Raw genomic sequence first — 13,119 nt, 5'->3', positions numbered from 1 at the left:
TACACAACAATTGGGGAACAATACTTGAAATGAAATACAAAGAAGAACAAAGCAGCTAACCATATTTTAAGTGACTTACATAACAGCAACTAAGGATAGATGGATGAGAAAAAGTAACCAATAAAAAGTTTGAGCACTGTATTTAATCTATTTATTTTTATGTTTTGTAAAATATTTTTTATTGATTTTAGAGAGAAAGGGAGAGAGAGAGAGAGAGAGAGAGAGAGAGAGAGAGAGAGAAACATCAATGTTGAGATAAAATCATTTTTTGGCTGCCTCCTGCACACCCCACACTGGGGATGAAACCCATAATCCAGGCATATGCCCTGACTGGGAATTGAGTTGTGACCTCCTGGTTCAATCACTGAGCCATGCTGGCCAGGCAACTTTATAATCCTTTTATATTGAAACTAGAGGCCCGGTGCATGGATTCATGCACTGGTGGGGTCCCTCAGCCTGGCCTGTGGGAATCCGGCTGAAACTGGCTCCCTGACATCCCCTGAGGGGTCCTGGATTGTGAGAGGGCAGTTCTCATTTCTAGTTCCGGGTGCATCACTCAAGAACTGGAGCTGCCAAGTGACCGCAGCTAGGCAGCTCCTGCATTGGGTGTCTGCCCCGTCATGGTCAGTGCCATCATAGCTACTGGCCGGTTGGCCAGTCGGCTGGTTGCTTAGGCATTTATATATATACTAGAGGCCTGTTGCATGAAGAGATTTGTGCAATAGGCCTTCTTTCCCCTGGCTGCCAGCACCAGTTTTCCTCTGGCACCCGGGACCCAGACCTTCACTCTGTCCACCGCCTTCCATCTTCGCTCTGGACACAGTCTTCGCTGCGGCTGGAGCCTTCAGTCTTTGCTCCTCGCTCCAGCAGGAGTCTTCAGTCTCCGGCCAGAGCTGCTCCTGTAGGTCCTTCTGCCCCCCACCTTCCCCCTCATAGCTTCATCGCTGCTTCGCCTGCAGACTTCCTGACGGGCTCCTGGGTTCCAGGGGGCCTCCTTGCCTGTGGCCCAGCTTTCCGATCACAATCATGATCATGGGCTGCAGGCAAGGTGGCTCCTGGGTCCTGGGGTGCTGCCTTGCCTACGGCCTGGTTTCTGATCACGATCATGGCTGCAGGGTCCCACCGCCCAGGGCTGCACACAGGGGTCCCAGCTGGGGGCGGGGCTTAGGCGGTGCGTTCATGCCACCAAGCCCCCCCAAGCTCCAGCACCCAGGGTCCCAGCTGGCAGCGGGCTTAGGCAGCACACGGGGGCCCAGATGGTGGCTCGCACTGGCCCATCCTGCCCGCAGTATGCAAATTAGCCGCCATCTTTGTTAGCGGTTAATTTGCATATCACGCTGATTATCCAATGGGAGGCGTAGCTAAGGTATGGTCAATTACCCTGTTTGTCTATTATTAGATAGGATAGATACTTGGGGTACAGGTCTCAAGTGTACAACTCAATAAAACATCACTGCACACTGCATCATGTGCCCCTTGCCACAAGCACACTCTCTTTCTTTCCCCATTTCCCCCCCTTTTCCCGCATCCACCAACCCTCCGCCCCCCCTTTCCCTCTGGCTATAACTACACTGTTGTCTGTGTCTATTACAAATGTGTATAATACTGAGTGCTGGCATGTTGGGGTCCAGCCCCAGCAGGTCCAGGGGTCCCCAAAGGTGTGGACGGAGTCGGCGAAGAGGGAATGACATGCAGACAGCGTTCAGTTGATCAGCAGCCTAGCCAGGATCTCTAGCCAAGTTCTGGTCAGGATCTCCAGCAAAGTTCTGGTTAGGATCTCCAGCCAGGTTCTGTGTCCATGTTCTCTTGTTAGGTTCTCCAGCCAGGTTCTCCAGGTTCTCCAGCCAAGTTTGGTCACCAGATTCTGTAGCCAGGTTCTTCAGCCAGGTTCTGGCTAGGTTCTCCAGCCAGGTTCAGTCATCAGGTTCTAGTCAGGTTCTCTTGCCATGTTCTATCCAGGTTCTGTAGCCAGGTTCTGTCTCTAGGTTCTTCAGCCAGGTTCTCTCGCTAGGTTCTGTCTCTAGGTTCTGTTGCCAGTTTCTGTCCAGGATCTTTTGCCATGTTCTCTCCAGCGAAGTTCTTCTGTCTCTAGGTTCTGTGTAGGTTCTGTCTTCTAAGTTCTGTCTTCTAAGTTCTGTCTTCTTACATCTGTATTTATACCAGTTGATTCCAATCCTATCAATCTCTATTCCAAAGGTTAGGGCGTTTCTTATCTCCATTCCAGGGAGTAAAGATTATGTAGCTTAAGCATGATTGTTCATAGTTAAAGTGATTAATTACCCGCCTGGCACTTAGTTAAGAGATTTTATTCCCTCCCTAACTTCAGGGGAAAATCCCTACCTGGGGAAACAACCTTTCTCAGAGACCTTGGTTAAAACACCTAGTGCCAAGAAGGTGAGCAAACATATTAAGAACAGTATGCCATATATGCCAGGTCCCTTGAAACAGCAAGCATGGACCGGCTCCCAGCACTGGCAAGAATATAGGTTTATAGAAACATGTATTAAAGGAAGGGAAGTGAAAACTAAAATAATTTTCTGACATCAATTTGTCCAATCAGAAAGGCATGTGCTTTATACTTATAATTCCTATTTCTGGATTTACTCTTTAGTGAAATTCTTATAATTTTATTAGTAGGTATACACAAATATATTCACATTATTATGGCTTTTGGTAACAGGTAATTGAGTAACCTAGAAACCTGTCACTAGATGACTGAAGAAGTAAAATGTGGTTGATGTATATTGTGAAAAACTGCAAAAAATAGAACTACATAGATAATTCGTTTAAATGGCTGGCTGAAAAATATATGATTTATAGCAGTGTCTTTTGTGTAAAATATAATCAAGTAGCTGTGAAAAATGCAAATCCTACCTAAAGTCCCTATGAGGGGAGAGCAGTAAGACTTGGAAAGAACAAAACATTTACCAAAAAAAGAGAGAGCAAAAAGTAGCAGGAACCTAACATTGTCTGCTGATGCTAATCTTTGAATTGAGGATTATGATAAGTTAATATTACAAATTGATGTCTACTTAAAATATAATCACTACCCAAAGAAACTATAAGCATTTCTGGTGTTTTTGTTAAAATAATTATTGTACAGATGTTCTCTTCTAGTTGTTAAAATCAAAATTCTATTTGATAAGGTATTTATTTGGTGGTTTCCAACTATTCATTGTATAGTATTTAAAAATTAAAGAAGAGCCAATAGAACATTTTATTTTTTTCTAAAAATAAGAATACTTATTAAGACGTTTGTGGCATAAGACCCAGTTTTGATAAGAAAAATTTTTCCTGGACTGGCACATTTTATTTATTATTTGTATTTTTTAAAAATATATTTTATTGATTTTTTACAGAGAGGAAGGGAAAGGGATAGAGAGTTAGAAACACTGATGAGAGAGAAACACCGATCAGCTGCCTCCTGCACACTCCCCACTGGGGATGTGCCCACAACCAAGGTACATGCCCTTGACCGGAATCGAACCTGGGACCCTTGAGTCCACAGTCCAACACTCTATCCACTGAGCCAAACTAGTCAGGGCATTATTATTTGTATTTTTTAATATTTTTACTTATTTCAGAGAAGAAGGGAGAGGGATAGAGGGATAGAAACATGAATGATGAGAGAATCATTGATTGGCTGCCTCCTGCACACCCTCTACTGGGGATCAAGTCTGTAACTTGGGCATGTGCCCTTGACCGGATTTGACCCTGGGACCCATCAATCCACATGCCAACACTCTATCCACTGAGCCAAATCATCTAGGGCTGGAAAGGCATATTTTAACTTGACTTTATTTTTTCAAAATAAATGATAATATTAAATGACATTTTTAGTGCCCAAAATATATTTGCTAGTGTTGAAAAACAAAAGCATCTTAGATAGAATTTTGGGAACATAAAATGGATTGAATTGCGTCTCTCAAACCACTAAAACTTCATAGATAGAAAGTATGGCTAACATTTCAGGTGTTACTTTCATCAACCAACTAAGATGCAAAAATCAGACTTTCCCAAAAATGATCCCATGGAACATAGATGCCTTCTGGAAATAAGTAATGTATATTTAAATTCCTTTGGGAAAATGAAGTACCTCAATTTCTGAATATTCAACATTATTATAAAACTAGAGGCCTGGTGCACAAAATTCATGTGGGGGAGGGGAGTCCCTCAACCCGGTCTGTGCCCTCTTGCAGCCTGGGACTCCTCAGGGATGACCCACTGCTGACTTAGGCCTGATCCCCCAGGCCTTGCAATCCGGGATACCTAGCTCCATACCGCCTGCCTGCTTGCTGCTCCTTACCGCTTGGCTCGCTGCTCCTTATTGTTGCCGCGGGAGGGGGAGAGGCTCCTGTCACCGCCGCTGTGCTCGCCAGCTGTGAGCCCAGCTTCTGGCTGAGCGGTGCTCCCCCTGTGGGAACGCACTCACCACCAGGGGTCAGCTCCTAGATTGAGTGTCTGCCCCCTGGTGGTCAGTGCGCATCATAGTGACTGGTCGTTCTGGTCGTTCCACTGTAATGGTCACTTAGGCCTTTATTATATAGATAATTCTTGAACTATCTAAATTAACCTATATACTTTTACAATGCATACCTTTTCAAATGCATTTGTTGTTTCAATTACATTTATTCAAGTATATTAATATTTTAATACCTCAGTATTTTGAATATATGAAATGTTTTGAAATATAAAAATTTAATAACTAAAATTTTAAATATTAAGACAGAAGCTGATAGAGAAGTAGAATGAAAAGAACCACAGCTAGCTCAGAGCACAGAAAAAGAACCTACATAGATAATTTAAAGCTCAACCATCTCATTTGCAGAAAAAATAACTCAATGTTCCTATTCAATTCAAGAAATGCCAGAAGTATCATCTTCATACATGAAGGTCAACATATTTTATTTGTAGCTGCTTGCCCCTAATATAATTCTGACTTCTTTGCTTCAAAGAAAAATCCACAGATGCTATAAATCAGAGTTTTAGTAAATGACTAAATTTCAGCTACAGATTTATGAGATGAAAATGTAACTATTAGTCACATACACTCAAGATATAGATCCTTTCTTCAGGAGATTCAACCAACTTACCTTAAAAGTTTAAATCATTTTGGAAAATTTTTCTATATTTCATTAAAAAATTGAATTAAAACCTTAAGAAGTATATTTCAACTAATCCAAAATTTGAACACTTGTAGTATACTTATTTTACATACAACTCTATTAAAGGGAATATTTAACAATTCATTAAAAATTTAATCAAAAGAAATATTTAAGAGTTTTGTATTACAAAAATGTTTGATTGCAAATGTATTCATGCAAAATGTATATACATTTATTACTTGCAATTTTGATTATTTAAAGCATGCATTTCAATTTATAACTTTAAAATTAATAATATGTAAATAAAGATTTTAATTGCACTCTATAAGCTTAAATTATTATACCTGTAGTTAAAAAATATTTCGGCTAATAAATTAAAGGTACTTCCACGAATACATGGAGTAATTACATTATTGAGAAGTCTAGGACAAGTTTAAAGTATATTAAGTAAGTTTTTCTTATTAGATTTAAGAAAATTCAGCAAATGTACTCTAGTAACTTGGTTATAGATTATATGTACCTGGAATAAATGAACTAAAATACAAATCAAATAATAGAAAAAACTGTCCCTGATTATATGCAATGCAACAGTAGAAGTTTTAGCTGACAGTACCAGCTATTTTATTCTTTTACTCTTTATGTTTAGAATCTTGAAAAAATATACTTTAATGTGGGAATAGGTATAGTATTTTTAAAAATCTTAAATATATTTTATCTAGGTTATTTTGCTGTGCTTTCTCTTATGCATACAGTTGATGAGTCCTACCTTTCCTGTGATCCTAACCCCAGTATTAATAGGTGATGAAAACCACTCTGCTTGCTCGTACAGGGGGCTACCTGCAATATTAGTAGCCATTATATAATGCCATTTCTCCAAGAATTAAAATAGAACATAGCTAGTTACATAGATAGACAGATAAGCTTTTAAAATATGGGGAACAACTGATTTCACTGAGTATAATACAAAGATGTGGGGAAAAATATAAACCTGATCAGTGAGATATTTATTAGTACTTTAATCCATTTTGAAATGGGGGTTTATATTTGAAAAGAGTTTTATTTTTATGTTAATTCTATACCTAAAATTAATTTCTCAGGCTATCTTGCCAATTGGCTTCTGGCCAAGTTATGGTAATTAAATTCATAGAGATGAGATGATTGGAGAACTGGGAGGAGGAGAAACCATGACATGTCTTTCAGGATTATGGTTGCTCTCAGACATCTGCCGTCTACAATGCCAGGTCCTACAGGGCAGCTTCCATCATGGTTCTAGTTCCAGGTGAACACCCAATATAAAATGTTCCATGGAAGTAGATTTTATGAGGTAGTTTACCACGCAGATTGTGTTAGTGTGTAAAGCACCCCTGCAAACAATCCTGTGGAAGAAGAGACAGGAAGCAGGAGTGGGTAGATTGACTAGCTAAGCTGTGGTGTAGACCCACTAACAATCTTGACTGGCTGCATGGGGAGATTTGGAGCTATAACATTCCTTCAGTGTTATCCTGACTGGGCCAAGATGATCATTCTTTATGTGCTCATTTAATCAGTTATTGGATGTTAGTTTTGTGGGAAGAGATGTGACTTTGGGAGAGAAAAGACTGGGCACCTGAAAAATCTCAGAAGGACTTTCAACTGAAGACAGTCTGCTTAGAGCCCATCTAGCATTTGGGACAACTGGTTCTTCACTGAAGGGAAATCTGGGGAATGGATCCGTGTTCAACAAAGACCACTCTTAGTGTCAGTTTTTCCAGAATTCTGAGAAACATCTCTTTCTGGAAGATAGATAGGAGATGAATCATATTGGGTTGAACTACTAATTCGATTGCTGGTCTCAGGGCCAAATTTGAAACACATCATCTCCGGCCTCCTCCACCCATGCTAGACTCCCCCCACCCTAAGTTATAACAACAGCTGGTGTATCAACGCGTTAGCTAGAGATGTAATCAAACCTTCATTTCTGTGAGATTTGAGCCCCCGGCACCATTCCTTTCTGCAGTTGCTATACTTCTGCATTTGCTGTCAAAAGACGTACAAGAGCTGTTCAAGGGAATCACCGGGTACCTAATACCTTCCCCATCCCTTTCACTGTGTGACTGCAGCCTTTTCTCCTGATGATCAGAATCAATTCCCCAGCCTGGATGATGACTCCTCTTCATACAGGGAATGTGATGTGTCCACCTGGCAATCGCAGCTTATGATTTATTCCCTCTTTATGCATCTTCTGACAGTAGAGTTCCCCCTTTGGGAAGCAAAAAATTCTGAATTTGCAGATCCTAAAATTATAGTCAGTAAAAGCGTCCTGAGAATGTGGATAAGTAGAGCTTCTCTTGTTTCCAATTTCTTGGTTCTTGGGCCCCACAGTTCCTTCTGGAGAACTACTATATAAAAATGTATATGGAATGCATCTGCATATGTATTAGTACAAGTATGTTACAACAGAATTCAGTCTGTCCTGAACGTTGCTCCATCTCACTAAAGTATTGCCTGTAGGGTACATCTTCTGCACACATTATATTAGGTTGAGAACTTCTGAATAGTGTTTTGGATCCCAAGGTCATGGGGCCACACCCAGCAGTTGGATAAAGTGAGAATACTGGACAGATAAGATTGTAAGGGGGATCCCATGTTAAGCCAAATACTAAATCAGGCTCAAGATAGTTGTGCTGGCTGAGGTCCTGTGGGCAGGAAAGCAAAACTCATGCCTGCATTAAGGGTTTACCTCTGTGAGAATGAATCACTGTCTCATGGTGTCATATCAGGACTCACCCTTGGTCCCCATTGAGTTGTACAGTCAGCAGTAAGAAACCAGAGTTCTTTCTGTTCTCTGCCATGTGAAGACACAGATCGAATACGGTCATCCACAAGTCAGGAAGAAGGTTCTCACCAAACATTGAATCTGACTTGGGACACTTTGATGATCTTGGACTTCCAAACCTCCATAACTATGAGAAAAAAATCTTTGTTGTTTAAACCACCCAGTCCATGGTAATTTGTTATATTAGTTCTTGTGGTCTAAGACATTGAGGCACTTGAAATTATTTAGATTTCTTTCTTGATTTATTAATGTTTTTATAGTATCTTGCTTTGTATAATTATTTTTTAGTGGTTGTTCTAGGTATTACAATATACATACAGAACTTACCACAGTTTACTGGTATTGGTATTCTCTTATGTTCCTCCAGTTAAAGTAAATGTCAAAATCTTACTTCTATTAGGTACCTCTACTGTCCCCAATTCTATCTAATAAAGAGGGAATATGCTAACTGACCCTCACGCCATCACAAAGATGGTGGCACCCACAGCCAGTAAGGAGGGAATATGCTAATTAACCTCCCCACCCTCAAAGATGGCAGCACCCACAGCCAATAAGGAGGGAATATGCTAATTGACTGCCATGCCCTCAAAGCTGGCAGCTCCCACAACCACAATATGGCCAGCAGGGGAGGGCAGTTGAGGGCAACCAGGCCAGCAGGAGAGGGCAGTTGGGGTGACTGGGCTGGCAGGGGAGGGCAGTTGGGGGCGATTGGGCTGGCAAAGAAGCAGTTAGGCCTCAATAAGGGTGGCAGGGGAGTGGTTAAGGGGTGATCAGGTCGGCAGGTAGAAGCAGTTAGGGGCAATCAGGCAGGCAGGCAGGCTAGTGGTTGGAAGCCAGCAGTCTCAGATTGTGAGAGGGATGTCCGACTGCCGGTTTAGGCCCCATAGGGCCTAAACCGGCAGTCGGACATCCATTGGGCATAAACCAGCAGTCGGATATCCCCCGAGGGGTCCCAGATTGGAGAGGGTGCAGGCAGAGCTGAGGGACACGCCCTTCTCCAGTGCACGAATTTCGTGCACCAGGCCTCTAGTTTATAATATAATTATTTTAAGAATCTTTTTGGCATACATTTGATACAAAATCAGATGTTGTTATTTTTACTTCAACCACCAAATATGATTTTGAAAACTCTTGTAAAGAATAGTCTATTATATTTACCTTTATTTTTGCAGACTTAAATGTTCTCTTATTTTCCTGGAATTTCAAGCCTTCTATTATCATTTCCTTTCTATTTATAGAAAGGGTAGCCTTGCTAGTGACAACTTTTCTCTTTTGTTTCACCTGAGAATGTTAGTTTGTTTTCATTCCTGAAGGACAGTTTTGCCAGACAATAGAACTCACAGTCAATGTTTCCTTTCTTTCTCCACTTGAAGAATTCAAGGATATTTCTTTCTGACCTGTATGATTTCATATGAGAAATTCACTGTATCTGAAATGTTATTTTTCCTATAATGTATCATTTCTCTCTTACTTCTTCCAAGATTGTTTTTTGTTATTAGCGTTTAGACATTTAATTATGTTGTGTCTTGGCATGAGTTTATTTGGATTTATCTTATTTGAGATTTATGTTCTTACATCTGTAGATTTACATATTTCACCAAATTTGAGACTTTAAACCAGTATTTCTTTAAAAGAAATTTTTTTTATTGTTTAAAGTATTACAAATAGTAGTACATATGTTTCATTTTTTTGTTTTTTTTCCCCCCCATTAACCTTCCCCCGGCCTCCCTTCCCCCCCGGCACATGCCCTCACCCTGCCCCCCCCCCCCGCCCCCGTGTCTTGCGTCCATTGGTTATGCTTATATGCACGCATACAAGTCCTTCAGTTGATTTCCTACCTTTCCCCCACCAAACCTCCCCAGCTTTCCACTGTAATTTGACAGTCTGTTTGATGCTTCTCTGCCTCTGTATCTATCTTTTTGTTTGTCAGGTTATAATGTTCTTTATTATCCATAAATGAGTGAGATCATGTGGTATTTTTCTTTCACTGACTGGCTTATTTCACTTAGAAACCAGTATTTTTTTGAAAACATTTTCAGCCCCACATTCCTTCTCCTTGTCATTTGGGATTTCAATGTTAGGAATGCTATCTCTTTTGTTATTGTTGCTCAGGTCTACTCTCTCTGCTCTGATTGGGTATATTTAATTGATCTGATTTCAAATTCATTGATTCTACCAATTCTGTACTCTGTCATTTTTATTATATTACTAGAGGCCCGATGCACAAAATTTGTGCAAGAGTAGGCCTTCCTTCCCCCGGCTACTGCCACAGGCTTCCTTCTGGCACCCAGGACCTGGGCTTCCCTCGCAGCCCTGACTTCATCTGGAAGGTCATCTGGAAAGACATCTGGTCTAATTAGCATATTGTGGTTTTATTATTATAGATTAAGCCCATTCATTTTTTAAAAAAATATATTTTATTGATTTTTTACAGAGAGGAAGGGAGAGGGATAGAGAGTTAGAAACATCAATGAGAGAGAAACATCGATCAGCCGCCTCCTGCACACCTCCTACTGGGGATGTGCCTGCAACCAAGGTACATGCCCTTGACCAGAATCGAACCTGGGACCTTTCAGTCCACAGGCCGCTCTATCCACTGACCCAAACCGGTTAGGGCCCATTCATTTTTATTGTTGGTCTGAATGTCATTGTATTTTTGGATTTGGTTCTTTCTCTATAATTTTGATGTTTTCTTCCAAGGTTTCCTCTTTTTTATTTTCTTTCAGAGAATAATAATTTTTTACTAAAATAATTTTGTGATGGCTACTTTAAAATCCTAGTCAGATAACTCTAACATCTGATTCATCCATGAGGGGTGGGGTGGAGCTCACTCTTCCATGTTTAAACATGAGGGCAGCAGGAGGGTGGTTTTTGCATTGTTGTTTGGCTGGGGCATAGTAGATATTGCCTGAAAGGTTTTCTGTTCTGGTAGGCCACCCTTTTTCCAGTTCTCTAGCCAGAGAGTAAGGTTTTTGATGGATTTTTTTCCAGTTTGTTTTAGTTTCTGGCTTGTGGTTTTCTTCAATGGCCAGTCCAAGAAACATGAGAGACAACAAGAAAACCAGGGACCCACTGCAGTCATTCTTCAAATCGCAGGGTTCCTTAATAATTCTCCATCTTTCTAATTTCCACAGTTATGCTTATTTGTTATCTTGACATTTTAGTAGAACAAGAAGGACCTAGTAGAAATAGGGCTACTCCATTATATATATATGTTACTGATTTCAGAGAGGAAGGAAGAGGGAGAGAGAGATAGAAACATCAATGATGAGAGAGAATTATTGATCGGCTGCCTCCTACATACCCCCCACAGGGGATTGAGCCTGCAATCCAGACATGTGCCCTGACTGGGAATCAAACATTGATCTCCTGATTCATAGTTCGGTTCTCAACCACTGAGCCACCCGTCCAGCAGGGATACTTCATTTTAGACAGCTTTTAATTGTCTATAAATCTCTGAGGATAAGGCCCCTCCCTACCTGATGTCCTAACCTTGCCACTTACCACTTATTAAGGTCATTTTACTAGTATACACTTGGCTGCTATTTTAAGGGAGCTTTACCATTTTATTGATTATTTGGCGGCAGCCCAGGGTGGGCCCCTTGCATTCCTATACATATTGTTAAATATGTCAATATTGCAAGGACCTGACTACTTGGTAATCTTGGCCATTCCTCAGGATTGTTTATGTAGCTGGCAGTCTGAGAAGTGAGGTCATATTCCTTTCAATGAGCCACCTTCCTTCTCCTTGCCAATAACTTCAGTGTTACTGACTACTGCTTTTTTTGGTAAGTACATATACATTTGTCTCTGATCTAGGAGACTTTTGTCCTCTGCCAGCTTCCAAGAAACTATCATAGACAAGTGTATTTACTTGTAAGTTTGGTAAACCCAATACTCTGATAGCTGCCACTGATCTTAGCTCCTTAAGAACTTCCTATATCACCATCCTTTGTTTATAGAGGAAAGCAACCATGCTTTCTCACCTATGCATTCTCCTTTGTCTTGGTAAATCATGTATCTTTTGGTTCTTTTCATGGAACATAATCATTTGTTGTATTTTTCAGTTTTACAAAATGTATCTACTACAGCATGTTTATTTCTCTGAGCTTTTAAAATTTTTCTTCCACTGTCACAAAAATTTAGGTGTATCAACCATATTTAGTACTGGATATCACATGTTCAATGCATCTGGGAGATATCTTAGCAATAACTTGACACAATCTCTCCTGGAGTTCTTTCCAGAATTTCAAATCATGTGTCCTAGATGAGTTCTCCCAGTTTGGTAAACTATCCATTATAATGCTTTGTCCACCTAATCAAACCCAAATGTTTTTCCTGGCTCTTGCTAGTGCATGCCAATTAGACCTTACAACTCTTTTGAGTGTTTAATCCTTTTTCTTATTATGCTTAGCACATCCATGATTGGGTTAAATTGCCACTTAATCTTAATCACAGACATTTTTCTTAGGAGAGAGCATAAAGGAAGAATCTAGAAGCAAAGGAGCATGGTATCTTCTAGGAGAGAAGAATTGTATCTGCTCTAAAGAAGGAGGAAATACTAGCTCTTATTAATGAGAATTGGGCCACTTTTTGCAGGCTCAGTGGGCTCAGGAAAACCTGGTGATTCATAGTTTGTGGAACATCAACCAGATATCTGTCAACATTTTTTGTGTCAATGTCCCATTCTTTTGTAACAAGGTCCTGAGCATGGCCCTTCCCTGGTTGGAAGTTTTATACATTTTGAAGTTTGGCTATTTTGTCCATTAAATTCTGGGTTTGATCCTCAGGGTTTTTTAGGGTTTTTTGCCCTTTTATTGACAGGAATGAAAGCATCATTGTAAATTGCCCAGGAGTTACCTGTTTACACACGTAGTATTAGTTAGCAATTCATCCCTCTCTGAGATCCATTAACATTTTCCAGATTTCAGTTGATCTTTGCAATAGGCATCAATTACTCGTTTTTATATCTGTTCTATCCTCCAGATTTCTCAAATGCTTGATTTATCACACAAATTAATGAATTTTTCAACAGTATTTTTTGTTATAAAAACTGTAAGGTTCAGTAGCTGTACCGCCTCTTGTGTAGAAACTGTGTGTGCTCTACCTACTATTGTTGCTGGGCCCTCATTGTTAGAATGCCAGGGATCCCATATTATGGCTTCCTTCCTCAGATGGCTTCCAGTGGCAGCTATTATA

The sequence above is a fragment of the Myotis myotis genome, unplaced genomic scaffold, assembly GCF_014108235.1.
Source record: "Myotis myotis isolate mMyoMyo1 unplaced genomic scaffold, mMyoMyo1.p scaffold_m19_p_3, whole genome shotgun sequence".
NCBI classification, from domain to species: domain Eukaryota; kingdom Metazoa; phylum Chordata; class Mammalia; order Chiroptera; family Vespertilionidae; genus Myotis; species Myotis myotis.
Note: the sequence above shows the minus strand (reverse complement) of the source record.